Genomic DNA, 26,939 nt, shown 5'->3' with positions numbered 1-26,939 from the left:
TGATATTAGACCTTCCCACTTATAAGCTAAATATCTGTTTATTTACATGCTTCTCAATACAGTTTTGTAATGTTATGTTAGATTTATACCTAAAGAGCTTATGAGATTTTGCTTTCAGAAATGGCATATATTTAATACTGTATTATCTGATTGGTAATTGCTAACATATGAGAATCTCACTGATTTCTGTACATTATATATCCTGCACCCAGCTGCTAACTGCTCTTTTAGATCTAATAGTTTATGTATGGGTTCTTTTGGACTTTTTCTCATACATATTAATATCATTTGTAAAATTTTTCCTTTCTAATCTCCACACTTAATTATTGTTTTATTGTGCTGGACTTCCGATACATTTGTTGAATAGAAGCCATGAGAGTAGGAAACTGTGTATTGTTTCTAATTAAAAGAATCACTTCTGATAATTCCATGTTAAGTATGATATTTGCTATAGGGCTTTTAAATTGTAGGAAAATATAAATAATATAAAATTTACCATTGTAACTATTTTGAGTATATAATTCAAGGGCATCAAGCACATTCCCAGTGTTGTGCAACCTTAATTATTATCCATCTTCTAAATTGCTATGAGTTTTTGGTAACCGTTTATTAGGTTAAAGAAAACCTCTTCGAGTGTACTTGTTGCTCTGGTTGTTACTGTATGAAACTTGAGTGGATGATAAAATGTATGAAAATAAATTTTTTGCATCATCACTAAAATAATTTTAATTTTTAATATGTGTTTCACCAATATAATTTTTAAAAAATTTAAATCATGAGCTATATCATATATGTTATAAATGTCTTTAATAGTAGTGGGTTATGTAATATGAAACATACTTGCTTTTGCAGGATTGACTTTCATTGTTTGATTACAAAAAACAGAGGACAAAATTCATATCACTAGATTCATTTGCTCATACTGTACTGTGAACCTTTGCGTCTGTGTTCATAAAGGAGTGTGGCCTGTACTTTTCCTTCCTTTCATTTGACTTTGCTATCAGGGTCATTTTATTGTCACAAATTTACTTGAAGAGTCTATCCTCTTCCTCTAATATCTGTAACATTTTGTGTAAGATTAAATTATCTACCTGTTGTAGATTTAGTAAAACCCATAAAAGTATCAGTGATTGATGGGTTTTTGCTTATTTGTTTGTTTTTGTGTGAGTACATTTTCACTCATTAGTTTCTTTAATTGTTGCATGATGTCTCTCTGGAATTTCCATTTCTTTTTTAGATGATTTTGGTGATTATATTTCTCAGAAAATCACCTATTGCATCTTACTCTTAAAGTTTATTGCATGCATTTATAAATAGTGTCTTTTTATTACACATGTTACCTTATTTGTGATTTTCCCCTTTTAAATCACTCTCATTGCCCTGTCTCCTTCCCTCGGTCCCTCCTGTGTTTCCTCCTCTCCTCTCTCTCTCCCTCTCCACATTGGCACAGATATGTCTGTTTTGTTTTTCTTTCCAAAGAATCATCATTGAGTTCGCTTCATTCTCTCTGTTTCTCTGACTTTCTGTTTCATTTATTTTGCTTCTTCAGTGTATCGTTATCTTCTATGTTTTGGGGACTTACTCTTTTTTTTTTTTTTTTTAAATTTTCTACCATTTTGTGTTTGATGCTTAACTTTTTCAGCTTCATTTGTATGTAAACATACATATATATATATATATATATGATTTCTCTCTACATTCCAGCTTACCTTTGTAATTTTAATATAGTTTCATTATTATTCAGCTCTAACAGTTTTCTAACTTTCACTTTTTTTTTTGATCTGTAAATTTTTAAATAGTGTTTTAAGATTTCCTAATCTATGGGTTTTGAGGCTATCTTTTTTTTTATTATTGATATCTAACTAAATGACAGTTTGTCTATATAACAAATGTGTTTTAATATGTGTGGAGATTTGCTTTGTAGTCTAGTATTTGTCTCTGTGGTTTTAAAAGCAAGTTTTATTCTCTAAAAGCTGAGTGTAGAGATTAATATGTATCCATTGGATCAGGTGTGTTTATTGTGTTTCAAACTTCTTTTCTTGGTCTATTTTAGATGTCAAGCTCTCACCAGGCTTATGTATTTTTCCATTTTTTCATGTCATTCACTTTGTTTTGCTTTCTATATTGTGAAGCTATGTTACCATGGACATTTCTGTTCAAGAGTGGTATAGCTTCCTAATAAACCATTCCTTTTATCTTTTGTGTAATAACCCTCTTTATATGGAAGTGCTTTATGCTTTAATGCCTCTTTTGTTTGCTAATAGCATAGGATTAGGACTTCTTCTTTAGATAATATTTCCTAGGCACATTTACCCACACACATACATTTTCAACTTTTCTGTCATTATGCATTACAATTATAAATAGAATGTAGCTGGATTTAAAATCTTATTATCTCTACTATTGACAGATTTAATCTTAAAATTTATTGTGCTTACCAGTAAGTTTGGATGCATTTCTATTATCATTTTATGTTTTTTTCTTCCCCATGTTTTTTTCTTTTCTTTTTTCTTTCTTTTTTGCCGCCTATTATATTCATTCTGTTTTCTCCATTCCCTTGTTTCCCTTATTAGTATACTAGTGTATTCCAGTAAAGTATACATTCTGTTTCAGTTGGTCAAGATCTCTTCCTTCCAGGAATATCTGTTCCTCCAGAGCAAACAATGCCTTAGGACCTTTGACTTGGATTATATCTCATCTCTTTCATGTAGTATTTTCTAACATTTTAGTTCTACTGTGTTCTTAACCTACCAACTATATTATTATTATTATTGCTGCCTATAGTAAATGAGATGCTTACTGCTTTGTTTACTTACCATTGCCTGTTTTAAAACCATTGTTTTTGGTTCTATGGTATATTAGAAATTGATTTCAAGAATGATCTGGGAGTGACAAATTATCTCATTCTTTATTTAAATTCTTATTTAATATGTACTCTACAGTGATAGTTTAACTTCATACTATCTAAATTGATATTTTAAAAATCCTATTCCATTGTCTTATGACTTTTAGTTTTGCATCTTTATAAGTAGTCTGGCTTTTCATTCCTCTCTGATGGTTTTTAAAGTGTGTCTCTTTAATGTTCTGATGTATCACTGAAGTGTATTTAGATTTAAATATATTTCTGTTTGTGTACTTTATTCTATATAATTTCCTTAAGCATATTACAGTTCACTAATTTCCTTTTGATTGTGTCTAGTCTGCTGCTTAAAGTGTCCATTGAGATTTTTTTTTTAAGTATTGCATTTTTGAAAAAAATCAAGTATAGATGATTTACAATTTTATATTATTTTCAGGTGCGCAGAGAATCCATTGCAATCTTAATAAGGTTGTTTTTTGTTTGTTTCTAGAAGTTTTATTTGCTTTTACTAAAATCTGTGTTTTTTTACATAGAGCCTTAATCTCAAGTTTCTACACACAATAGTAAAGGCCTTTTAAGATTATTTTAATAGTTAACTTTCTGAGGGTACCAATCCTGTTGTTTCTTGTGTCTGCTTTCTTTCCTGGTTGATCATTTCTCATGTGTTTTGTCATTTTTGACTGTGAACTGATCTTTGCTATTTATTATTTTTGTGGGAAGAGATTAGAACCTGGGTTTCTTCTCATAATAGACTTACACTTGGGCTTCGATTGTGTGTCCTATTGGTATTGACTGCCTGGGAATAATTGTTATGTAAGTTTTTGTATTTAGGAGTCCCTGCATTGTATAACTAGAATGAATATTTTTCCTAAGCAGCATGTAGTTTAGGCTTAAAGTTTTCTCACACTAATATTCTTTATCCCATTCAGAGTCCTGGACAGCAGCAGATTACCAGGATTTTACACTTAGCCTATAAATGTGCAAGTGGGCTTTTAGTGTCTTTTCTTGTAAGTTCTTTTGCATTTAAACACACTTGTTTTGTTTTATTACTTCCTCCAGCATCTCTAAGTGTTTAGAACAGAACAGCGTCTGTCTTTGCCCAGTGCACCATCTTATAGTCTACTGTAGCCGCCGAGGACTTTAGAACCATCCCAGGAAAGCACTGAAGCACAGTGGTTAGTGCAGGGCCTGTGGGGTCACAGGGTGCAGAGTGTGAGTCCTGGTGTCATGAACTGCAAATTGTGTGACCTTGAGTAAAAACTGAAACTCTCTGACACTCAGCTTCTTCCTGGGTAATTTGGGGGGATAATAATCGTGAGCATAGCATTGACTTTTTGTAAGATGTAAGTGGGAAATTTTATGCTGTGAATTGACATAATGCTTGGAAGAGAGTAAGTACTCAATATACAGCCACACTTAACTGAAAGTAAAAGTCACTCAGTCGTGTCCGACCCTTTGCGACTCCATGGTCTATACAGTCCATGGAATTCTCCAGGTCAGAACACTGAAATGGGTAGCCTATCCCTTCTCCAGCAGATCTTCCCAACCCAGGAATCGAATCAGAGTCTCCTGCATTGCAGGCGGAGTCTTTACCACCTGAGCTACCAGGGAAGCCCGTGGCCACACTTAACACAAGTATAATACCATACCAACTTAGCATAAAAAATTTTTAACCTCCAGAAACCATTCTGTTGAAATGTGAATGTGCCTTTTCATAGTCTACCATCAGTTCACTTCTATAGAATTCCCTGGAGAAAGAGGTCTCTCAGATGACCAGTTCATGTATAACTTAAGTACTGTTGACTATTCATGGCTCTGTGGCTCTGTCAAGTGACTCTCTTGGTTTTATAATACTCATGAAACCTTTTGAGCAGAGCGGTATCATCTCTCCAGTCATCATGACTACAAACTCCATGAGGTGGCCAATATCTCTTAGCAGATGATAGATGATCATACTTAGTGAAGTAAGTTAACTTTCTCATTTCCATTCTTAGTGAGAAAACAAATAGAACCAAGATGGACAACTGCTAGGGCAATCAGTATTTTTCCTTGTTGACTTGCAGTTAGTAACCAAGGAGATGAATGCTGCTTGATGAAAATCAAGATTTCAAACTTAACAGAAGACCACCTTTCGTTCACTGGGAGGTAAATGTGTTCTTGCTACATCCTGGAATCTGTGTAGGGTGCTTTAGGGAAGTCAAGGACGGATAAGATAATGAAGTAGATGCTGAGGTATTGACACCTCCCATGACTAGTCTGTTTCACAGTGTAAATTCCACACTTGCGGGAGTGTGGGTTGAAAACTCACAGGAGGTTGGGAAGTTGAGAAGGCCATGTACAATTTGCTGGCAGCAGTGAAAAGATAAGATTTTGCTTTCAAAGCTTTATTTCAAGGCCACTGCCTAGCAGCTCTGTCAAAAACTATGGAGGCAAAAAACAGTAAAGGTTCTGGGGTCTGAGTGAGGAGAGAAACAGGGACTTGTGCTTTTCCTTTTTCTTTTTTAAATTAAGTATTTTTTTTATGTATTTGACTGCAGCAGGGTTCTTAGTTGCAGCACTCGGGAGCTTCAATATTCACTGTGGCATGGGGATCTTTTATTAATAGTTGGGGCATGTGGACTTAGCTGTGGCATGTGGGATCTAGTTTCCTGGCCAGGGATGGAACCTAGGCACCCTGATTTGGGTGTCTTAGCCAATGGCTAACCAAGGAAGTCCCTTTTCTTTCTTTTTAACTAAAAATTTTATTAACTAGAACAAATACAGAGAAGTGTACAAACCATAAGTTTGCCAGTTGATTAGTTTTCTCACAAAGGGGACACATGTACGTAACCAGCACTCAGGCTAAGAAGTGAAAGAACATTACCAGCCTCACAGGAGGCCCTCCACCTCTCCCTTTCTGTGCACAACCTCCACTTACCATATGATAACCCCTCTCTAGATTTCTAACATCATAGATTGGTTTTGCCTGCTTCTAATATCTAGTTTGTTGTTATTATTCAGTTGCTCAGTCATGTCCGACTCTTTGTCACCCCGTGGAGTGCAGCACCCTGTCCTTCACCATCTCCTGGAGCTTGGTCAAACTCATGTCCATTGAGTCGGTGATGCCATCCAACCATCTAATCCTCTGTCTTCCCCTTCTCCTCCTGCCTTCAATCTTCCCCACCATCAGGGTCTATTCCAGTGAGTCAGCTCTTTACATCAGGTGGTGAAAAGACTGAAGCTTCAGCTTCAGCAGCAGTCCTTCCAGTGAATATTCAGGGTTGATTTCCTGTAGGATTGACTGGTTTGATCTTGCTGTCAAGGAACTCTAATTTGTGAAATGACAATTTAGTTTTGAAAATATGAGAGCTGATACATAAATTACCTTAAAGGAGGTTTCTAAGAAATTTGCCTGGGGGAAAAAAATAGGACTTTAGGAAAAAAAATTAAAACTAGCTTAGAACTTCAGTGAACATTTCTTGATTCTGTGTTATATCCTAGACACTGGGCTACACTGTGGGGAGTTAGCAATTAATGAGGCACACATGATTCCTTCCTCATGGAGTTTACAAAGAAGTAACTAGGCAGTGTCAGCCCCCCATGCTTCATGCCAGGATTAGAGAGTAAATTTCACACAGCAGCATGGAAGGGAGGCTTGGAGTGGTCAATAGAGGCTTCCCTGGGGCTTCCCCCATGGTCCAGTGGTTAGAAATCTGCCTTGCAGGGCATTGGATGCAGGTGTGATCCCTGGTAAAAGAAGTAAGATCCCATATGCCACAGAACAACTAAACCCAAGTGCCACAACTAAAGGGGCCATGCGCTGCAACAGAAAGATCCCATGTGCCATGACCAAGGCCCCAGCGGAGCCAAATATATACATATTTTTTTGAAAAGAGAGCTACCTGAAGAAAGTATAGAATTAAAAAAAGAGAGAGAGAGACGCTTCCTGGATAAAAGTAGCATCTAATGTAAGAACACCAAGTGCGGAGAAGTTAGCAAGTAGGAGTATCCAGACAGATGGAAGAGACTCATGGAGACAAGAAAAATTGTGGTTTGTTCAACAAATTTTTACAAGGGAAGCTGGGACACAGAGGTAGAGGTGAGAAGAGAGGAGGCAAATAAGGCCCAAGTCATGTGGCGCCTTTGACCCTGTCACAGAGTACTAGTCCTTTAAGGACTTAAGCTGCTACCCTGACACCACTGTGGACTAACACAGAAGTTTTAAGGAAGGGAGGATAAATGGTCAGATTTCAGATGATGGGAGAAATGACGATAACGGTGACGCTAGACCAACCTTTGAAGCAGAAACTTCTGATCCAGACAGGCCTTTTGCTGCACCTCTGGATGTAGCCCCCCAGCACACACACACACAGCCTGGTCCTCATCGAGCCGCCCCAGCTGTTTCCGCCTCTTCATTCTCGTCTTCCTCTTTTTAGGGATTAGAAATTAACAAGTTGGCTGGGGTGACTAGTTGAATGAAAAGTCAATTCATGACTGTTTTTTTTTTTTTTTTTTCCTAATCCAAAAATTTTTGTGAGGCTTGGTTACAAATTTTTGATACAATGCTCTTATCACATCAAAATAGACTCATAAAGAATAGTCTCACTGACAGCTTTTGAAGGATTAAACTCTTTTTTTCTTATTTTTGCATGTCTCCTTCTCTCTGTCTTTCCTTGTTCCATTTTATGAAGTAAAATTTATTAGAAGATGTATGTATTTATTAAAGAATGAAGATAGCATTTTGCATTTTGTATGAGCTTTGTATTCTTGAAATGCAGTATGTCAATGACGGAAACACTGTTTTCTGGCTTTTGGTGATGGTCCCTTTGTGACAGCAGGTAGACTTTTCAGTACAATGGCCAATAGGTTTGGTGGCAAACAGGCAGCTGAATTTGCCCATCTGCTTTACATTCTATGCGTGTAGAAATTTGTCAACTTTTGCCTTGGAAAGAATGAGCTTTTGCAGGACGAGTTCTCTAAAATAGTTACTAATTTTTGACTAGCTTCATAGGTAACTTCAGGTCAGCACCAGTGACATTCAAAAATAACACAATTCTACAGCATTTGGCGACGAGTGAGTTGGAAACTGAGTTTGGTGAAAATTACAGTATTTCAAAAATTACCACTAAGATCTTTTTCAAAGAAAAACATCTTGCCTCCCGCAATGGAACATACAAAACTGTGTCCATTACAAACCATTTTCAAGGCAGCGATTACTTTCCTCCACAAGCAATGGCAAACCATAGAGCAACGAGAGCACTGCGCGCTTCCCACGGGATCGTGCTTCATGCGGCGGTCTGCTGGTGGCTGTCGTTAACTATAGGCATCAGATAACCCTGGTGTCTACACATCTTGATAAAACTCAGGAAACCATGTCAGGTGCTTCTAGCCATATTATAAAAGTCTTTTTGGTCTCCAACAGTCTTTGAAGACTGGCTGCTCCCAGCTCAGTCTCTGTGTCCTGTTTCCAGAAGCCCTTGTTGGTTTTATATGGAAAAACCATCAAGAGGTGACTCAGTTGCTCTAAATAGAAACCATCACATTGGCAACTCCAAAAGTGGACATTTATCTGTCTATAGCATAGACAGATATATTTTAACAGAGGGACAGTATGCGATGTTTAAAAAAGGATTTTCAAAAATATAGGGTTTATTAAGAATGCAGGAGCCTAAAAGAAAATAAGAATTTACATAAGAATGTCATTAGGGTTGGTGGTTTGGCTACTTTAACCAATAATTTTCGTCATTCAATATCCCACTGATTATTAAATTAATCTGTTATTCAAACAGCAATCTAAAACAACTCAACCCATATTTTCTGGGCATTTGTGACTGTCAACAAGCTTAACAAAATTGAATATCGAAAAGAATGTGATGTTTTAACTATTTTCCAGTACATTGCTGTTTTTCTTGATGCCCCCTCATCCTTTGATGAGAAAGGGATCCACAAAGGTTCCCTTGGAATGGGAATCAATTGCTGAGTTAAATATTTTAACAATTTAAAAAATAATTAATCAGAATGAAATTAAACATGTGTCACATATTTAATGCTGGAGCTTTAAAACTCTTGTCACATTTCAGTGCTGGCAAGATATTACTTTCTAAGGCAAATTAGATTTTTATATTGTTGTTTTTTGTGTCTCTGTGTGTGTCTGTCCTTTTTTTGCGGTAATACTACTCACTGCTTTTCATAAGAATTATGTTGCCATCAGTTTCACTTTCGAATCTGCACACAAGTTTTGCTCATCTTCCTGGAAGCCCCAAAAGCTGTGGCTACACTTTTCTTCTCTCATCACTTCTCCCCATGCGCCTTTCATTTGTCCGCTAAACTGAAAGAAAGTAATTGGTCTCGAAGCTGTGTTGACATGTTTCGTGGGCTACAGTTCAGAGAACCATAGTTCAGGGATTCCATTTTCCTACAAACGAATCCAATTTCCTGTTGAGGTCTTAGGCTGGGTGGGCGATTTACCGCAAATTCTTCAGACTGTTCTCGGCAAATGCCCTGCAGGTGTTGTTACCAAGTGGGTCTTCTGGAAACAACCTGTAAAATGCACCCACTGCACAAGGGGGACATGGTGTCTTCCTGGGGTAAAGACTGAGAGAATAGATTCTGGGACTGGGATATCATCTGGGCTGCAGCACTTAAGCATGCAAAGATTTTAACCAATAAGTATTGTAGGTTTCAGTCCGCTCATCTCTGAAAGGGCTATGATACCTGCCTCACAGGACCTGTATGTGGGATAAAAAAAGAAAAAATTGTAGCCCCCATATTTATCACAGTGCCCAGCCCAGAGTAAATGCTTCATAAATGGGAGATATTTTTATAGCACACCCATCTGTGTTGACAGCATTGTAGGAAAACCACAGAACTCCAGTCAGCCCCCTCTTCCAGATTTCTTAGCCTGGAAGGTAAAACTAATAGTTTCAATCAGGAAAAGTCGTTGGTGAGGGTTTTTTTTGCTCCAACGAGACAGTCCTAGATAAAGTAGATCTTGGAATTTTGCCACTTCTTGGATCTACTTGAGCTCTCGGCTCATAAAAAATTTGGAATTCTGAATTAGGGACTACACATATTCAACAGTGATCAGATACTTCATTACACAAATTAGATACAGACTTTGCCAGTGGGAGTACATTAGTGTCATGAATAATATAATTTGTAGGCGTTAAAATGTAACAGTTTTTAACTACTTAATTTGTAAGCATACACTAATTTGTTGAAATATTTTTGTATCTCCTGCTCTATAGATTCTTGCCAAACTACTGTACTCAATCTTGTTTTAAATGTGTAAATAAATGTGATTCAATTTCCCATGAAATTATCATTGACCCTTTTAAGCAGGCTTTAATTCAGTTCCAAACAAGACAACTTTCCTACTCTACAGTGAAATTAACACCAAGGGTCAAGTTCTTTCCTTTGAAGACTGAGGGTTATGCACTTTATTTTTCTCCAGGTTTTCTCTTGGTGTCATTTACTCGCTTAGATCTCACCATGTTGGCTGGCAATGTGCAGAGCATATATCAGCAAAATCAAAATAGTTCCTCTGTCTTTGAGTTTTACGGTGTCAAGTCCATGCATCTCAGAAGGTGGTATATTGGAATAACTCCTGGATTCTAAAAGGATGTGATTCTTTCCATCACCAAATACTTAAAATAGGACTCTATCAAGTCTAAGTTTTCACCAATGTGTCATGTAATGTTGATGACCTGCCACTCATCCTTTAATAAAGCGCTACCTTCTTTTCATATTACGGTATGGACCTAGGCTTGAATGATTTAATATTAGCTCTTAGAGTGAACAACCTAGTTAGTGCTGTATGTTTTTGGTTGCTAAAAACATCTTGGCTTTAGAATGTTAAAGGGAGGAGGGAGAAGTAAATGCTTATCTTGATAGCTTTATTTTGAATTTTTGAAATATTGCCAGAAGATGAAAATGTGGTCCCAAAACATTAGAATAACTGGGATTCAAACCTCTGATTGATTTTTGTACCAATTCTTCTGAGTCTCAGTTCAGTAAATCACTTTACTGGAGACAGGACTTCTGATCCTCTTTCTCAAATACTTAAAGAGGGAAAAGTGCCCTATTTCCAAAAGCAACAATGATTACAACTTTTGAGGTTCCAGATAGGAAGGTCACTGTTGTGTAGATGTTACTATCTTTACTTGCCCTTTGATAAGCCGTTTGGAGAGGTTTTAGTACAGGAAGTGTTGTAAATTACTGTTTTCCCTCAAGAGTCCATGATGCAAAATGAGAGGGGCACATGTCTGTAATGACTAGACAGGTCTCTACCTGACGTGAATTAGTCTCACAACAATTTCCCATTTGTACGTTTCTTAATGTGTGGGAAAGCTGGGTGGGAGCACATGTAAGTTTGTCTGGGCTCAGAGCACAGTGAGGCTTTCCTCTTCCATGCTGGAGGGTAGGAGACCATCAGAGCCAAAGAATATTTTTAGAATGTTTATTTGCATGTGGAATGGAGGAGTGCAGAGCTGTATCCACACTTGACGTTTGCGAGCGGCCTTTCTGCGGTGCATTGTCTCCATCCTGATGGCTGTTTGTGCTGTGATGCCCACCTCCCCTACCTCAAAGGGCTGTCTGTGTTCCTCCCTTGGGCTTCCCAGCGCTGCACCTGAAGTGGCTTAGCAAGTTGCCAAACCCCTATAGATGTGTGTTTATTAACTCTCCACCTTGCCCTCCATTTGTTTAGCTTGGAAAGAGTTTATATATTCCTGTGGGTATTAAAAACCCATCTGATGTATTAAAGGAGCTCAAAGGATCGAAGAAGAAATGCTGCTTGAAATGCAGCTTATTGAATGTAGACATAAAACTTCTAGACACAAATCACTTTTTCAAGAGACATATTGTACACTCAAGAAGGAAATTCATTTTTTAATTATCAGCTTTTCTTTGGGACTTGGATTTTCTCTTTTTCCTCAGGTGACCTCCACTCTCCTCGTTTTAGGATTGCTTATGATTTTGACAAGACCCCTTGGCGACATAAGATGAAAGGCATTCACCTCGACACAGTTTTCATGCCTAAGAAGAGGTCACCCAAGAACCTTAGCAAACACAGCATCCCCTGGCATCTTTGTGCATTTGAAAGAAAAATGGGTAGAGAGGGTACAAGATGAGGCTAAGAATCACTCATGATCCGTAATTATTGGAGGTGTAAATGATCAAAGTCTGAAGGAAGTGGGAGAAATTCTCAGGCTATAAGCATTATATCAGATGTTTCTCAAACAAAACACCGATACACTGACTTTCAGGAAACAAATTATGCATTTCGCAATGATTCCATTTCTACTGAAGTACTCGCCTGTGCAATCTTGGATTATTTTGATATATCCAAGCCTATATGAGAATATGATGACTGTTTATTGAATGCCTACTTTATGACAGGAGCTTCATGTTCATTTTTCCACATTATTTTTCTTTACATTTTTTCATTTCATATGCATTTCACCAAGTAGGAATGTGAGGCTCAGAGGAGTTAAGTCTCCAGACTGGTGTTACAAAGCTACTGAGTACCAAATGTGAGTTGAGTCAAGGTCTCCCTGACTCTGAAACCTCAGAGAAAATTCCTGTGGCATCCAGTTGAATGGCTCTCTGTCATGGTACCAAGTCACTTGTGTAGCCACGTTTCAGACTGAGTTCATCTCATGGTCAAGGTTTGCTTTGAAAACTGGCAGTTTCACCATTCACTTGACCTATGGGAAGAAGTCTACAAACATCCCACTGGAAAAGAGCAATATGCTTCCTGAGTGCCACCTTCATGGCAAATCTCCATCAGACCTACTTGGAGGTTCTCTCACAGTACTTACCCCATTACTGATCAAGCATCTGTTTGTCTTCCTCTCCCAGCAAATCAGGTGCCATGGGCTGGAATTATGGTGAAAAATAGCCCAGGCCTGGTGTCATGCAGACTGGGTTTTAGCTCTCAATGGGATCGCTTCTTAATTGGGAGACCTTTGCCAGCAAGTAAGTTATCCCTCTTAGTTGCCACCTGCTCATTTGTAAAAATGAAGATATTGATAATGCCTACAGGGTACTGGGTTGATGTGAACATCACAAGATACAATTATAAAAAACACCTCATCCAGTACCTGGCATTTAGTTGGCATTCAATAACTGGGATGTCTTATACTCTTATATTTCTAGTACTTAACCTACCCTTGTGTTTAAACCAGTGCTCAGAAAATTGTTGCTTGAGACAGTTTCCCAAGCGAATAGCCTTGTAAAGTGTGAGTGACAGGGGAGAGGATGTGTGTAATTCTGGTAGCTGAGACACCTGTTATTTTGTGTGATATTTGAAAACAAGTATGTGTTTTGAAAACAACTAGAAACTCAGATTCCCACAAGTGAAGAGTGAACTCTGTGATTCTCCTTAGGGAAAGAGAAGGTGGTCCAGAGTAAGGAGAGTCCTTTGCCAAGGTCCCACGGAGAAGGAGCTGCTGATGCCAGATTCAAAGCCCTATGATCCTTTTAGGAATCTTTCTCTCCATCAGTGTTTCTTCTCCATATCTGATAATTTAAAAATAACTATTAACTAAGTACATACATAAGTGAAATAAATAATGATACAAAGTATCATACACAAACTTGGTTGTTGTTTAGTTGCTAAGTAGTGTCTAACTCTTTTGCAGCCCCCTAAAACTATGGCCCGCCAGGCTCCTCTGTCCATGAGATTTTTCCAGCAAGAATACTGGAGTGGGTTGCTGTTTCTTTCTCCAGTGTATCTTCCCAACCCAGGGATTTAACCCATGTCTCCTGCATTGACATGCAGATTCTTTACCACAGATCCACTAGGGAAGTCCCCACAAACTTGCTAAATAAATCAAATAGTGCATATGGACATGCAATGAAAATTAAGTCTTCTCCCACCAGTGACCCTTTGCAGTCTTTCTAGGGGACAGTCATTTCCAGAGATTAATGTATTCCTCCAGGGTTATCATATGCAAATATTAGATTGGTGCAAAAGTAATTGCAATTTTTGCATTGTTGAATTTGCTGTTTGATACTGTGGTATATTCATAAGTAAATGTGGTTATGTTGAACATCATTTTAATGCACATTTCTTGCTTTATTTATTTATTTTTTTTGGCTAGTGACTTACTACTTGCTGTTTATATTGATTTTAAACCAGGGAAATGATTTTAGACAAAAAGCAAATTCGAGTGATTTTCTTATTTAAGTTCAAAATGGGTCTAAAGCAGCAGAGATAACTCACAGCATCAACAACGATTTGGCCCAGGAACTGCTAATACAGTGCGGTGGTGGTTCAAGAAAGTTTTGCAAAGGAGACTAGAGCCCTGAAGATGAGGAACATAGTGGCTGTCTGTTGGAAGTTGACAATGACCCATTGAGAGCCATCATCGAAGCTGACCCTCTTACAACTACAGGAGAAGTTGCTGATGAACTCAGCATCATTTGGCATTTGAAGCTAATGGGAAAGGTGAAAAAGGGTGCCTTGTGAGCTGCATGTGCTAAAGTGCTTCAGTCGTGTCTGACTCTTTGTGATCCTATGGACTGTAGCCCCACCAGGCTCCTCTGTCCAAGGGAGCCTCCAGTCAAGAATACTGGAGTGGGTTGCCATGCTCTCCTCCAAGGGATCTTCCCCACCCAGAGATAGAACCTGCGTCTCCTGCGGCTACTGCATGGCAGGTGGATTCTTTACCACTGAGCCAGGAGGGAAGCCCTGCCTCAAAAAACAGCAACAGTGCAACAACAATGAAGCATAGAATTGTGACGTGCGATGTCACACGCACATCAGACTGTGACATGCGATGAAAAGTGGGTTTTTATAAGACAACCTGTGACAACCAGCTCAGTGGTTGGACTAAAAAGTTTCAAAGCACTTGCCATAGCCAAACTTGCACCAAAAAAATGGTCATAGTCACTGTTTGGTGGTCTGCTGCTGGTCTGATCCAGTATAGCTTTCTGAATCCTGGTGAAACCATTACATCTGAGAAGTATGCTCAGCAAATCAATGAGATGCATCAAAAACTGCAGTGCCGATAGCCAGCATTGGTCAACAGGAAGGGCCCGATTCTTCTCCATGACAACACCTGACCACATGGCACACAACCAACACTTCAAAAGTTGAATGAATTGGTCTACAAAGTTTTACCTCATCCTCCAATTCACCTGACCTCTCGCCAACCAGCTGCCACTTATCCAAGCACCTTGACAACTTTTTGCAGGGAAAAATGCTTCCACAATCACAGGAGGCAGGAAATGCTTTCCAAGAGTTCCTCAAATCCTGAGGGATGAATTTTTACACTAAAGAAATAAACAAACTTATTTCTTGTTGGTAAAAATGTGTGGATTGTAATGGTTCCTGTTTTGCATAATAAAGAAGTGTTTGCACCTACTTGTAATGATTTAAAATTCACGGTCCAAAACCGCAATTACGTTTGCAGCGACCTAATAGAGAAACACAGGTACTTTAGATGTTTCACCATTCATTTCTTACAGGAATGACAGTGTTGACTACACATACAATACCTCACCTTTTTCACTTGCTAGATTGGAAACTATCATCATGTCATTTTATAGGTTTGCCTTTTTTTTTTTTTTTTTTTTTTTTAGTGGTTACCCAAGATTCCAATTCTGAGGATGTTTTCATATAACTTTAATTGAACTTTCAGGTTGTTCCAAAATGTTGGCTACTTGAGACAGTGTAGAAATGAATATTCTTGGGTAATAAGTAATTTATTTGTATGTATGGTACATTATTAGAAGAATCAATGGGTCAAAGTATATGTAATTTTGATAGAGCCTGCAAAAATGCACTCTGGATATCTTAAACCAATTTGTATTTCTACTAGTTTGGGAGAATATATGTTTATTATACTCTTAGCAACACAGTGTTTTATCAAAATGTTTGCCATTCTGATATCCGAAAAATGGAATATCATTGTGGGTTTTCTTTTAATGATGTATGTTGGATACATTCCATATGTCTTAAAGCCATTTATATTTCCCTTTCTGTATACACTCTAATTATATTCTTACCTCTGTTTAAAATTCCCTGCCAGTCCAGAGATTTGGACTTCATGCTCTCACTGTGGAGGACCCAGGTTCAATCCCTAGTTAGGGAACTAAGATCCCACAAGCCATGCAGCACAGCCAATATTTATATATCTGTATCAATTCCCCCCCCCTCTATTTTTCTCTTAAGTTTTTAGTCCTATGTTGTTGGTCTCTTCTTTTATATTGAGCTTATATAGTAAAAAGAGTAACTATTTATCCTATGTATTGCATTAAAAAGTCATAATTATGTTTTAAACACTTTTGGAATCATAATTATGTTTTAAACACTGATGACATAGCTGTTTTTTTTACTTGAAATATCATAAACATATGTCCTTGCCCTTACATATTCCTGCAACACAATTTTTATACTAGCCACACAGTATATAGATTTACTATTTTTTTAAACCAACCTCACTTAGGCTGTTTGTAATATTTGCTTTATAAGAAATGCCACCATACATGAATATCTTTATTCCTAAAACTCTATGTATTTATGTGACAATTTATTCTAATATCAATTCCTACAAGTACAATAAAATAGTTCAGAACCATTCTTTGTTAAAATAAAACTTGATAAGAATCAGTTTCATAGTGTAAGTAAAAAAATGTTTATTTTTCTTTTGATTCCTTTTCTCTTGACTATTTTTGGATGAAAGCTATAACTTTTATGAAGAACTGATAATAGGTAGAAGTTATTTTCAAGAAAATCTTCCTTCAGGAAGATATGACACCAACTGAGGGTAGAAAACTAAGTAGTATGAGTTTTTATTTCTCATATTCAGGTGATAGGATTTTAACCTAAGACATAAGCAAAACAGAAAATACATTAGGGATAGGTTTATACATTTAGTGCTTTTGTTAGTAGTTATTTGTAAATCTCCTTACATTATTTTTGAAAGTTCAGTTTTAACAAAAGATATTGCCAGTTTCTAGCAGGGTTCCAAGTTCAGTTAATTATTTCAGCTTAATAATAAGCAACATTTGAAATGACATCATATGGGCTTGTTGAGAGTCACAGAAAAATGAGCTTCAGAAACACATTTTGAATGTGTGAGCTTGGCTATAACTGTTCAGGAAGATTAAAACAATATGAAAAATTGTTGAGATTGATGACTGCTGATTAAAACAGGATAAAGTCTCAGGATGTATAAAGTCACATAGTTCTCTAGCAGGTCTGTGTGTTCCAGAATGCTGATCTCAGTCCTAGTAAATCTCTCAAATTAACTATTGATTCCAAACATTTCCTGACTGGTCTATTCATCTATTCTTATGTCCACTTCTCCATTCAGATGCATGCCTCTGAAGCTCTTAAAATGGAATTGTTTTTTAAGAAAGAGGTGAAAAAAAAAACAGAGACTTGTTTTCTATATTTTCAAACTGTGCAGGCTAGAAAAGGAATTCTTGTATAGTTAAGTTATTTTGGATAATTCTAACAATACTTTCAAGCTAGATCTTTACATGTTATGTAAGGTGGTGAATTCAGATAACTGTCTACTAAAGATGGGTTCCCTGGTGGCTCAGAGGTTAAAGTGTCCGCCTGGAATGCGGGAGACCCGGGTTCGATCCCTGGGTTGGGAAGATCCCCTGGAGAAGGGAATGGCAACCCACTCCAGTACTCTTGCCTGGAGAATCCCATGGAGGGAGGAGCCTAGTAGGCTACAGTCCATGGGGTCGCAAAGAGTCAGACACGACTGAGCGACTTCACCTCACTTCACTTCAAAGATGGGTTAGGTAGAGGTTAAAATATGTTAGTGCCAGTAATAGAGCTGACTCAAAAGAAAGGTCTCCAATACATATCAGCTTGAATTCTGCACCTAACCTTGCTCTGTAGATACAGCATCGGTCACATCAGGTGTTTCCTGAACTGTGATCTCAAGTTGGTTTAAAAAGTAAATTAGGGTCAAGGTAATGGCTATTCTTTGGCCACCTGTGCTGTGGGCAGCTTCATTAAACCATTTGACTTAGACTATTAACCATATAATTAGTCAGCTAGCCATATTGTGATGACCTCCCATCTTAGATTATTAGAATATGCCTTGTGATTTATTTATTTACTTTTGGCTGCACCAGGTCTTAGTTGTGGCATGTGAGCTCTTAGTTGCAACATGTGGGGATCCAGTTCCCTGACCACTAATTGAACCCACACCCCCTGCACTGGGAGCATGTAGTCTTAGCCACTGGACCAACAGGAAGATCCTGTGATTTATTTTTAAGATAATCACTGAGAACAAAGGAATTTGATTTTTTTTAAAGATGTCATTTTTCTACTTTGTTTTCTCTGTCAGAATATTTAGCAATTGTTTTTAAACACAGGACAAGGCTCATCAGAATCAGCTGGTGGTACTTGTGAAAATGTATGTTCCTGGGCCTCACACTGCACCTGCTGATTCCCAGGCTCCAGGAACAGGGTCTGGGAATCTTTATTTTGGCCAGATTCTCCAGATGAGAGAGACTTTCCTGGACTTCATTGCCAGAAGCATAAACTTGGCATCAAGTTTACTGGCATAAACTCAGGGGAGAAATCAGAAATAATTAAGAAGAAAAGAAAAGGAGAAGAAAACAGAGATTAAGCAATGCCAGGAGTTACATGAGCATCTCTCCTTCCCAAAGATTCAGAGGTTATTCGTGGTGGTGTGTCACTACTGCATATTCAGGGCTGTGACAGGGAGATGTGGCTGTCATTCAACCAGGTTCAGAGAAAAATGGCTATCCCAGCATTGCAAGTTGAGTTTATGGAAAATGACTGACAGTTAAAAAGGGATGAGTGATCATAAATGAGCTGTGAATCAGGCTTCGGGAAAACCTGAACAGAATCCACCCAGGCATCACTAGTACCCTGGGAGGAGAGATTTCAGAGCTTTTGGAGAAAGCAGGTAATAAATACCTCCCTGTAAGAAGGTGTGCCAGACTACGAACAGAAGCTAAGATGCATGCAGTAAGTTACTGCCATCAGTTTAGAAAGGGGAGAAAATAAACAGGAATGGCGTTCTCCAGATTACTACCATAGTGATTGTTAAAGAATGAGGCAAACTAACTGTTGAGTGTGTCATGACATACATTTTTCTTCTCAATTTATTATATATCCTATTTCTTTTTATAATTTGTCTTCTGTGATGTGACTTTTTTTCTTTTGAAGCAGTCTTTTTTTTTCCTCTTCTAGCATTAAATACATTTTAAAGCAAAAACTATGGAGTATAACAGTGCTATTTTTAAATGAAAGTAAGTATAGTTTATTCAATGCATTTATTTATGAGATTATTTGTTCTCTGCACATGTGGTGGCAGACACCGTGGTAAGCAGCGGAGAGTGGGGACTGAGATTGTCTTTGTTCTTTATCACAGCTTCATAGTGTGCTACTGTATGGATGTATGAGAGTTTATCCCCAGGACTTTCTACTTCTGATAGGTGTTTTGATTGCTCAGAGATCTAACCTGCATCTCCTGCATTAGCAGGTGCATTCTTTATCACTGAATCACCAGGGGAACCCTGTATTTAGAAATACTGTCTTTTTAAATAAAACATGTTGCAAATAATTTTCTGGAGTTTGCCTTTTAACTTTTCAAGGAACTATTCTTTGATTTTTTGTTAGAGATTTCCTTTACTTTTCATTTCCTATTTCTTTGATTTTTGTTTTAACTTTATATTTTCTTCTGTTTCTTTTGGGTTTTATATTTTTTCTAATTAAGGTAAAAGCTTCAATCATTATTTTTGAATAATTTTTCTTCTCTATAAACATTTAAATCTATAAATTTTCTTCTAAGAATGATAATAGTATATATTTCACAAACTTTGATATGTTGCCTTTTTACTGTTTTCTAGTTTAAAAATATTTTATAATATAATTTGTGATTTATTTTCTGACTTATGTGTTATTGAAGGCGTGTGGCTTAATTTTCCAAATATTTGGAAAGCTTATGGTTTACTTAATATATTTTATTTCTACCTCAATTCTACTGCAGCTTGAGATCGTATTCTGTATGAGTTAAGTCCTTTTAAATGTACTGAAACGTTTTATATCCCAATATATTGCCATGTTGGTGAATATTCCACATGCACTTGAAAAGAGTTTGTATTTGGCACTTGTTGGTTGAAGTACTTCATAAATGTCAGTCAGGTCAAGATGTTGATAACGTTGTTGAAATCTTCTATGTCCTACCTGATTTATGGTCTAATTGTTTTATCAAGTGCTAAGAAAGAGTTGCTAAAATTTCCCAACTGTGATTGTGGATTTATATGTTTATATTCCATAAATATTTTATATTCCATAAAAATCCTTTATTCCATAAATATTTGTTTCATTATTTTGAGATCTGCTTTTAGGTGCACACAGTTAGGATTTTTATGCCCTATTGATTAATTATCTTATTTTTACTATTAGGAAATGGCTATCTTAATTCCTGGTGATATTACCAGTCTTTAACTGATATTAATGTACCAAACCAGATTTCTTCTGCATGTTGTATCTCGTGCCATTCTTTTACTTTCAACTCATCTGTGTGTTTATTTTTAAGTGCACCTTGTGAAGCAGCATACATTTTTGGTCTTTTTAGTTCTTTTTGTTCTTGATGTTGTTTATGATATCAGTCAGTTCAGTCACTCAGTCATGTCTGACTCTTCATGACCCATGGACTGCAGGATGCCAGGCTTCTCTGTCCATCACCACCTCCCAGAGCTTGCTCAAACTCATGTCCATCAAGTTGATAATGCCATCCAACCATCGCATCCTCTGTCATTCCCTTCTCCTTGTTTCTTCATTCTTTCCCAGCATCAGGGTCTTTTGCAGTGAGTCAGTTCTTCGCATCAGGTGGCCAAAGTATTGGAGCTTCAGCTTCAGCATCAGTCCTTCCAATGAATATTCAGGACTGATTTCCTTTGGGATGGACTGGTTTGATCTCCTTGCAGTCCGAGGGACTCTAAAGAGTCTCCTCCAACACCACAGTTCAAAAGCATTAATTCTTTGGTGCTCAGCTTTCTTTATGGTACAACTCTCACATCCATACATGACTACTGGAAAAACCATAGCTTTGACTAGATGGACTTTTGTTGGCAAAGTTATTGTCTCTGCTTGTTAATATGCTGTCTAGGTTGGTCATAGCTTTTCTTCCAAGGAGCAAGTGTCTTTTAATTTCGTGACTGCAGTCACCATCTGCAGTGATTTTGGAAAATAAGAAAATAAAATCCGTCACTGTTTCCATTGTTTCCCCATCTATTTGCCCTGAAGTGATGGGACCGGATGTCATGATCTTAGTTTTTTGAATGTTGGATTTCAAACCTGCTTTTTCACTGTCCTCTTTAACTTCCATCAACAGGCTCTTAGTTCCTCTTCACTTTCTGCCGTAAGGGGGTGTCATCTGCATATCTGAGGTTATTGATATTTCTCCCAGCAATCTTGATTCCAACTTGGGCTTCATTTAGCCTGGCATTTTGCATGATATGCTCTGCATAAAAGTTTATAATATAATTCATTGTATTTTTTCATATTTTTAATTTATATATGATAAAATTGGACAGGGAAGCCTGGTGTGCTGCAGTCCATGGGGTCACAAAGAGTTGAATATGACTGAGCGACTGAGCTGACAGACTGCAACTGATGATAAAATTTGTTATTTTGGGCATAGAATCTTATCAATTTTGACTAATACTTATAGTTGTATATGTAGCATCACAGTCAAGATATATTAATAGCAGTTCCATTACCCTAGCAGAGAAGGCAATGGCACCCCACTCCGGTACTCCTGCCTGGAAAATCCCATGGACGGAGGAGCCTGGTAGGCTGCAATCCATGGGGTCGCTGAGGGTCGGACATGACTGAGCAACTTCACTTTCACTTTTCACTTTCATGCATTGGAGAAGGAAATGGCAACCCACTCCAGTGTTCTTGCCTGGAGAATCCCAGGGACGAGGGAGCCTGGTGGGCTGCCGTCTATGGGGTCACACAGAGTCGGACACGACTGAAGTGACTTAGCAGCAGTAGCAGCCATTACCCTAGAAAGTTTTCCTGAGATACCCAACTGTGGTCAACACCATCCCCAAAGCACAGTTCCTAGCAAACAGTGATGTTTTCTGTCCCCATGATTTGGTCATTTCCAGAGTATCACATAAGTTAAATCATGTAGAATGTAGCCTTTCAAGTCTGACTTCTTTTATTTGATGTAATACAATTGAGATTTTGTGGTGTTATATCTTATGTGTGTGCTCAGTCATTCAGTTGTGTCCAGCTCTTTGTGACCCCATGGACTCTAGCCCCCAGGCTCCTCTGTCCATGGGGTGTTCGCAGGAAGAACACTGGAGTTGGTTGCCCTTTCCTCCTCCGGGGCATTTTCCTGAACCCAGGGATCAATCCCACATTTCTTGTGTCTTCTGCATTGGCAGGTGGGTTCTTTACCACTGAGCCACCTGGGAAGCCTGTTATATCTTACAACAGCAGTTAATTCCTTTTTATTATTGAATAGTAGGCCAGCGTATGCATCACAGTTTGTTTATCCATTCTCCAGTTGACAGACAGTTAGTTGGGTTGTTTGAATTTTTAATGATTATGAATAAAACCAGTGTAAACATTCACGTCGTTTATATGAACTTAAGTTGCCATTTCACTTGAATGCATACCTAGGAGTTGAATTTCAGGACTGCATGTTTAAATGTATAAGAAATTGCCAAATTAAATTTTAAAATGGCTGTACGATCTTGCCTTTTTGCCAACAATGTATGACAGTTTCAGTTGCCCTTCATCCTTGCCAGCTTTTGATATTGTCATTTATATTTATTTATTTTTATTTTAGCCATTCTGAGAACAGCACACTGGCATGTCATTATAGTTTAGCATTTCTCTACTGGATAATGATTTTAGACTTCTTTTCTTATGCCTGTTTCCCTCCATATATTTTATTCAATGAAATGTCTATTTAGTTGTTGTGCCAATTTTTAAAACTGGAGATATAATTGACATATGACATTACATTAGTTTTAGGTGTATAGCATAATGATTTTATTTTCTCTGGAACTTTCTCTTTGACCTCAGGTTATTTAGAAATATGTTGTTCAATTTCAGAATATTTGGGGGTCTTCCAGAAATCTTTCTATAATTTATTTTGGGTATAATTTCATTATGGTTTGAATATTCTTTGTATAATTTCAGTTCTTTTAAATTTGAAAAGATTTGCTTTATGACCTATATAACATGATTGAACTTGGTGAGGGTTTCCATTCTTTCAAAATGTATATTTTGCTCTTGTTAATTGCAGTGTTCTATACATGTCAGTTAGGTAAAATTGTTTCTATATCCTGAACAATTTTCTGCCCACTTATTCTGCTATCTGTATTGATTACCAAAAGAGGACTGTTTCCGTCTCCAAGTATAATTGTGGATTTGTCTATTTTTCCTTTCAGGATGTATTAGTATTTGCTTCATGCATAATAATCTTAAATGTGTATATCAGATCAGATCAGTCGCTCAGTCGTGTCCGACTCTTTGCGACACCATGAATCGCAGCACGCCAGGCCTCCCTGTCCATCACCGACTCCCGGAGTTCACTGAGACTCACGTCCACTGAGTCAGAGATGCCATCCAGCCATCTCATCCTCTGTCGTCCCCTTCTCCTCCTGCCCCCAATCCCTCCCAGCATCAGAGTCTTTCCCAATGAGTCAACTCTTCACATGAGGTGGCCAAAGTATTGGAGTTTCAGCTTTAGCATCATTCCTTCCAAAGAAATCCCAGGGCTGATCTCCTTCAGAATGGACTGGTTCTATCTCCTTGCAGTCCAAGGGACTCTCAAGAGTCTTCTCCAACACCACAGTTCAAAAGCATCAATTCTTCGGCACTCAGCCTTCTTCACAGTCCAACTCTCACATCCATACATGACCACAGGAAAAACCATAGCCTTGACTAGACGAACCTTTGTTGGCAAAGTAATGTCTCTGCTTTTGAATATGCTATCTAGGTTGGTCATAACTTTCCTTCCAAGGAGTAAGCGTCTTTTAATTTCATGGCTGCAGTCACCATCTGTAGTGATTTTGGAGCCCCCAAAAATAAAGTCTGACACTGTTTCCACTGTTTCCCCATCTATTTCCCATGAAGTGATGGGACCGGATGCCATGATCTTCGTTTTCTGAATGTTGAGCTTTAAGCCAACTTTTTCACTCTCCTCTTTCACTTTCATCAAGAGGCTTTTGAGTTCCTCTTCACTTTCTGCCATAAGGGTGGTGTCATCTACATATCTGAGGTTATTGATATTTCTCCTGGCAATCTTGATTCCAGCTTGTGTTTCTTCCAGCCCAGCGTTTCTCATGATGTACTCTGCATAGAAGTTAAATAAACAGAGTGACAATATACAGCCTTGACGAACTCCTTTTCCTATTTGGAACCAATCTGTTGTTCCATGTTCAGTTCTAACTGTTGCTTCCTGACCTGCATACAAATTTCTCAAGAGGCAGATCAGGTGGTCTGGTATTCCCATCTCTTTCAGAATTTTCCACAGTGTATTGTGATCCACACAGTCAAAGGCTTTGGCATAGTCAATAAAGCAGAAATAGATGTTTTTCTGGAACTCTCTTGCTTTTTCTATAATCCAGCAGATGTTGGCAATTTGATCTCTGGTTCCTCTGCCTTTTCTAAAACCACCTTGAACATCAGGAAGTTCACGGTTCACATATTGCTGAAGCCTGGCTTGGAGAATTTTGAGCATGACTTTACTAGCGTATGAAATGAGTGCAATTGTGCAGTAGTTTGAGCATTCTTTGGCATTGCCTTTCTTTGGGATTGGAATGAAAACTGACCTTTTCCAGTCCTATGGCCACTGCTGAGTTTTCCAAATTTGCTGGCATATTGAGTGCAGCACTTTCACAGCATCATCTTTCAGGATTTGGAATAGCTCAACTGGAATTCCATCACTTCCACTAGCTTTGTTCGTAGTGATGCTTTCTAAGGCCCATTTGACTTCACATTCCAGGATGTCTGGCTCTAGGTGAGTGATCACACCATCGTGATTATCTGGGTCGTGAAGATCTTTTTTGTACAGTTCTTCTGTGTATTCTTGCCATCTCTTCTTAATATCTTCTGCTTCTGTTAGGTCCATACCATTTCTGTCCTTTATCGAGCCCATCCCTGCATGAAATGTTCCTTTGGTATCTCTGATTTTCTTGAAGAGATCCCTAGTCTTCCCCATTCTGTTGTTTTCCTCTATTTCTTTGCATTGATCGCTGAAGAAGGCTTTCTTATCTCTTCTTGCTATTCTTTGGAACTCTGCATTCAGATGTTTATATCTTTCCTTTTCTCCTTTGCTCTTCGCTTCTCTTTTCACAGCTATTTGTAAGGCCTCCCCAGCATTTAGTATATATGTTATTACACATTTTAATGAATTAACTTTCTATTTTCTCTGTGATATCCTTTTTTATATTAATATAGTCTTTGTACCTTTTTTCAATTAGTATTTTCATGATATACCTGTTTTAATATTTTTACTTTGAGCTTATCTATGTGTTCATAGTTACAACGTTTCTTGTAGACAGTGTATCTGTAAATGTATCTCACTTTTTTCTCCAGTATGTCATTTCTTTTAAATGGTAATGTTGAGGCCTTTAATTTTTAATTTAGCTGTTGATATGTCTGGCTTAAAAGCTACCATCCTTCTGGTTGTATTCTGTTTATTGTTCTTTGTTTCTTTTCGCTCTTTTTCTCCTACCTTGTTTTATATTTAATGTTTTATGATTCCATTTTTTCCTGCTACAGGTTTATGACATGGTTTTCTAGTTGATTTTTTAAATGAATATAGTAAGGTTTACAACATTAATACATCTTTAATTTCTCATGGTTTATCTTCAATTAATATTGTTTCGTGTGTGATGTACATACCTTATGAAAATGAACTCCCAATTCTTCTCTCTCGTTTTAAGAAACCTGGTATTTTTGTCTATATTTTTTTGGCCCAGTCTCTCTTTACTCCGCTGAGATTCCGAATTCTGGTCTGTTACACTGCTTGGTATTGTGTCATGGCTTATTGAGGTGCTATTCATTTTTGCCTGCATCTTTTCCCCCCCTTTTTGTTTTCTAGTTTGGTGGTTGCTGTTAACTTGGCTTGACATTTATTTATCTTTTCTTCTATTGTGCCTAATCAGTTTTTAATTTATTTTGTTATTTTTGTATTCAAGTATAGTTGGCTTCCCTCCTAGCTCAGCCAGTAAAGAGTCTGCTTGCAATGCAGGGGACCCAGATTTGATTCCTGAATTGGGAAGATCCCCTGGAGAAGGAAATGGCAGCCCACTGGACAGAGAGAATCCCATGGACAGAGAAGCCTGGTGGGCTACAGTCCATGGGGTCTCAAGAGTCAGACATGACTTAATGACTAAACCACCACCATGGTAGTGAAGGGGAGGTGGTGACCTATAATTAATTTACAATATTAGTTTCAGGTATGCAACATAGTGATTCAGTGGTTGTTACAAAATATCAACTATATTCCTTGTGCTGCACAATATAACCTTGTTATTTATTTATTTTATGTATAGTAATTTGTACTTTTTTAGTCTCCTACCCCTATCTTGCCCCTCCCTCCTTCTGTCTCGCCACAGGTAACCACCACTAGTTTGTTCTTTATATCTGAGTCTGTTTTTGTTTGGTTATATTTATTCATTTCATTTGTTTTATTTTTAGATCCCATATGTAAGTGATGACCTATAGTATTTGCCTTTGTCTGACTTTTTTCACTATGTGTAATACTCTCCAGGTCCATCGTCCCTCCATGTTGTTGCAAATGGCAAAATTCCATTATTCTTATGGCTGATTAATGTTCTTTTATATATGTGTATATATCAACCACATCTTTATCAGCTAAAATTCACTGTATTTTAGATTTCAGGTATTGTATTCTTTCTGCTTTAGGATTTATATTTGGTGATTTTATGCAGTTTTCCTATTTTGTTGGAATTCCTTCATTCCTTTGCCCAATATATCTATGGTTTTAGGTTATTAAAATAAATATATTTTTGCATCTACACATTTACAAATTCTAACATTTGAGTCATATCTTGGTCTTTTTATTAACTGATTTTTCTCCTGAATGTTTTGTCATGT

General features: G+C 37.6%; 1 protein-coding gene and 1 non-coding gene across 4 annotated transcripts in view; both read left to right on the top strand.

Annotated features, from left to right (window-relative positions):
- The window catches only part of CACNA2D3 (calcium voltage-gated channel auxiliary subunit alpha2delta 3), a 909,107-nt gene that overhangs the window by 857,573 nt on the left and 24,595 nt on the right, over nucleotides 1-26,939 (top strand). The gene's annotated exons all lie outside the window — the stretch shown is intronic.
- TRNAS-GGA lies at nucleotides 17,381-17,452 on the top strand. Its single transcript has one exon. It is a non-coding gene; the product is annotated as a tRNA-Ser (tRNA).

Source organism: Bubalus bubalis, chromosome 21 (genome assembly GCF_019923935.1).
Source record: "Bubalus bubalis isolate 160015118507 breed Murrah chromosome 21, NDDB_SH_1, whole genome shotgun sequence".
Classification (NCBI taxonomy): domain Eukaryota; kingdom Metazoa; phylum Chordata; class Mammalia; order Artiodactyla; family Bovidae; genus Bubalus; species Bubalus bubalis.
Note: the sequence above shows the minus strand (reverse complement) of the source record. Positions and strands in the feature narration are given on the sequence as shown.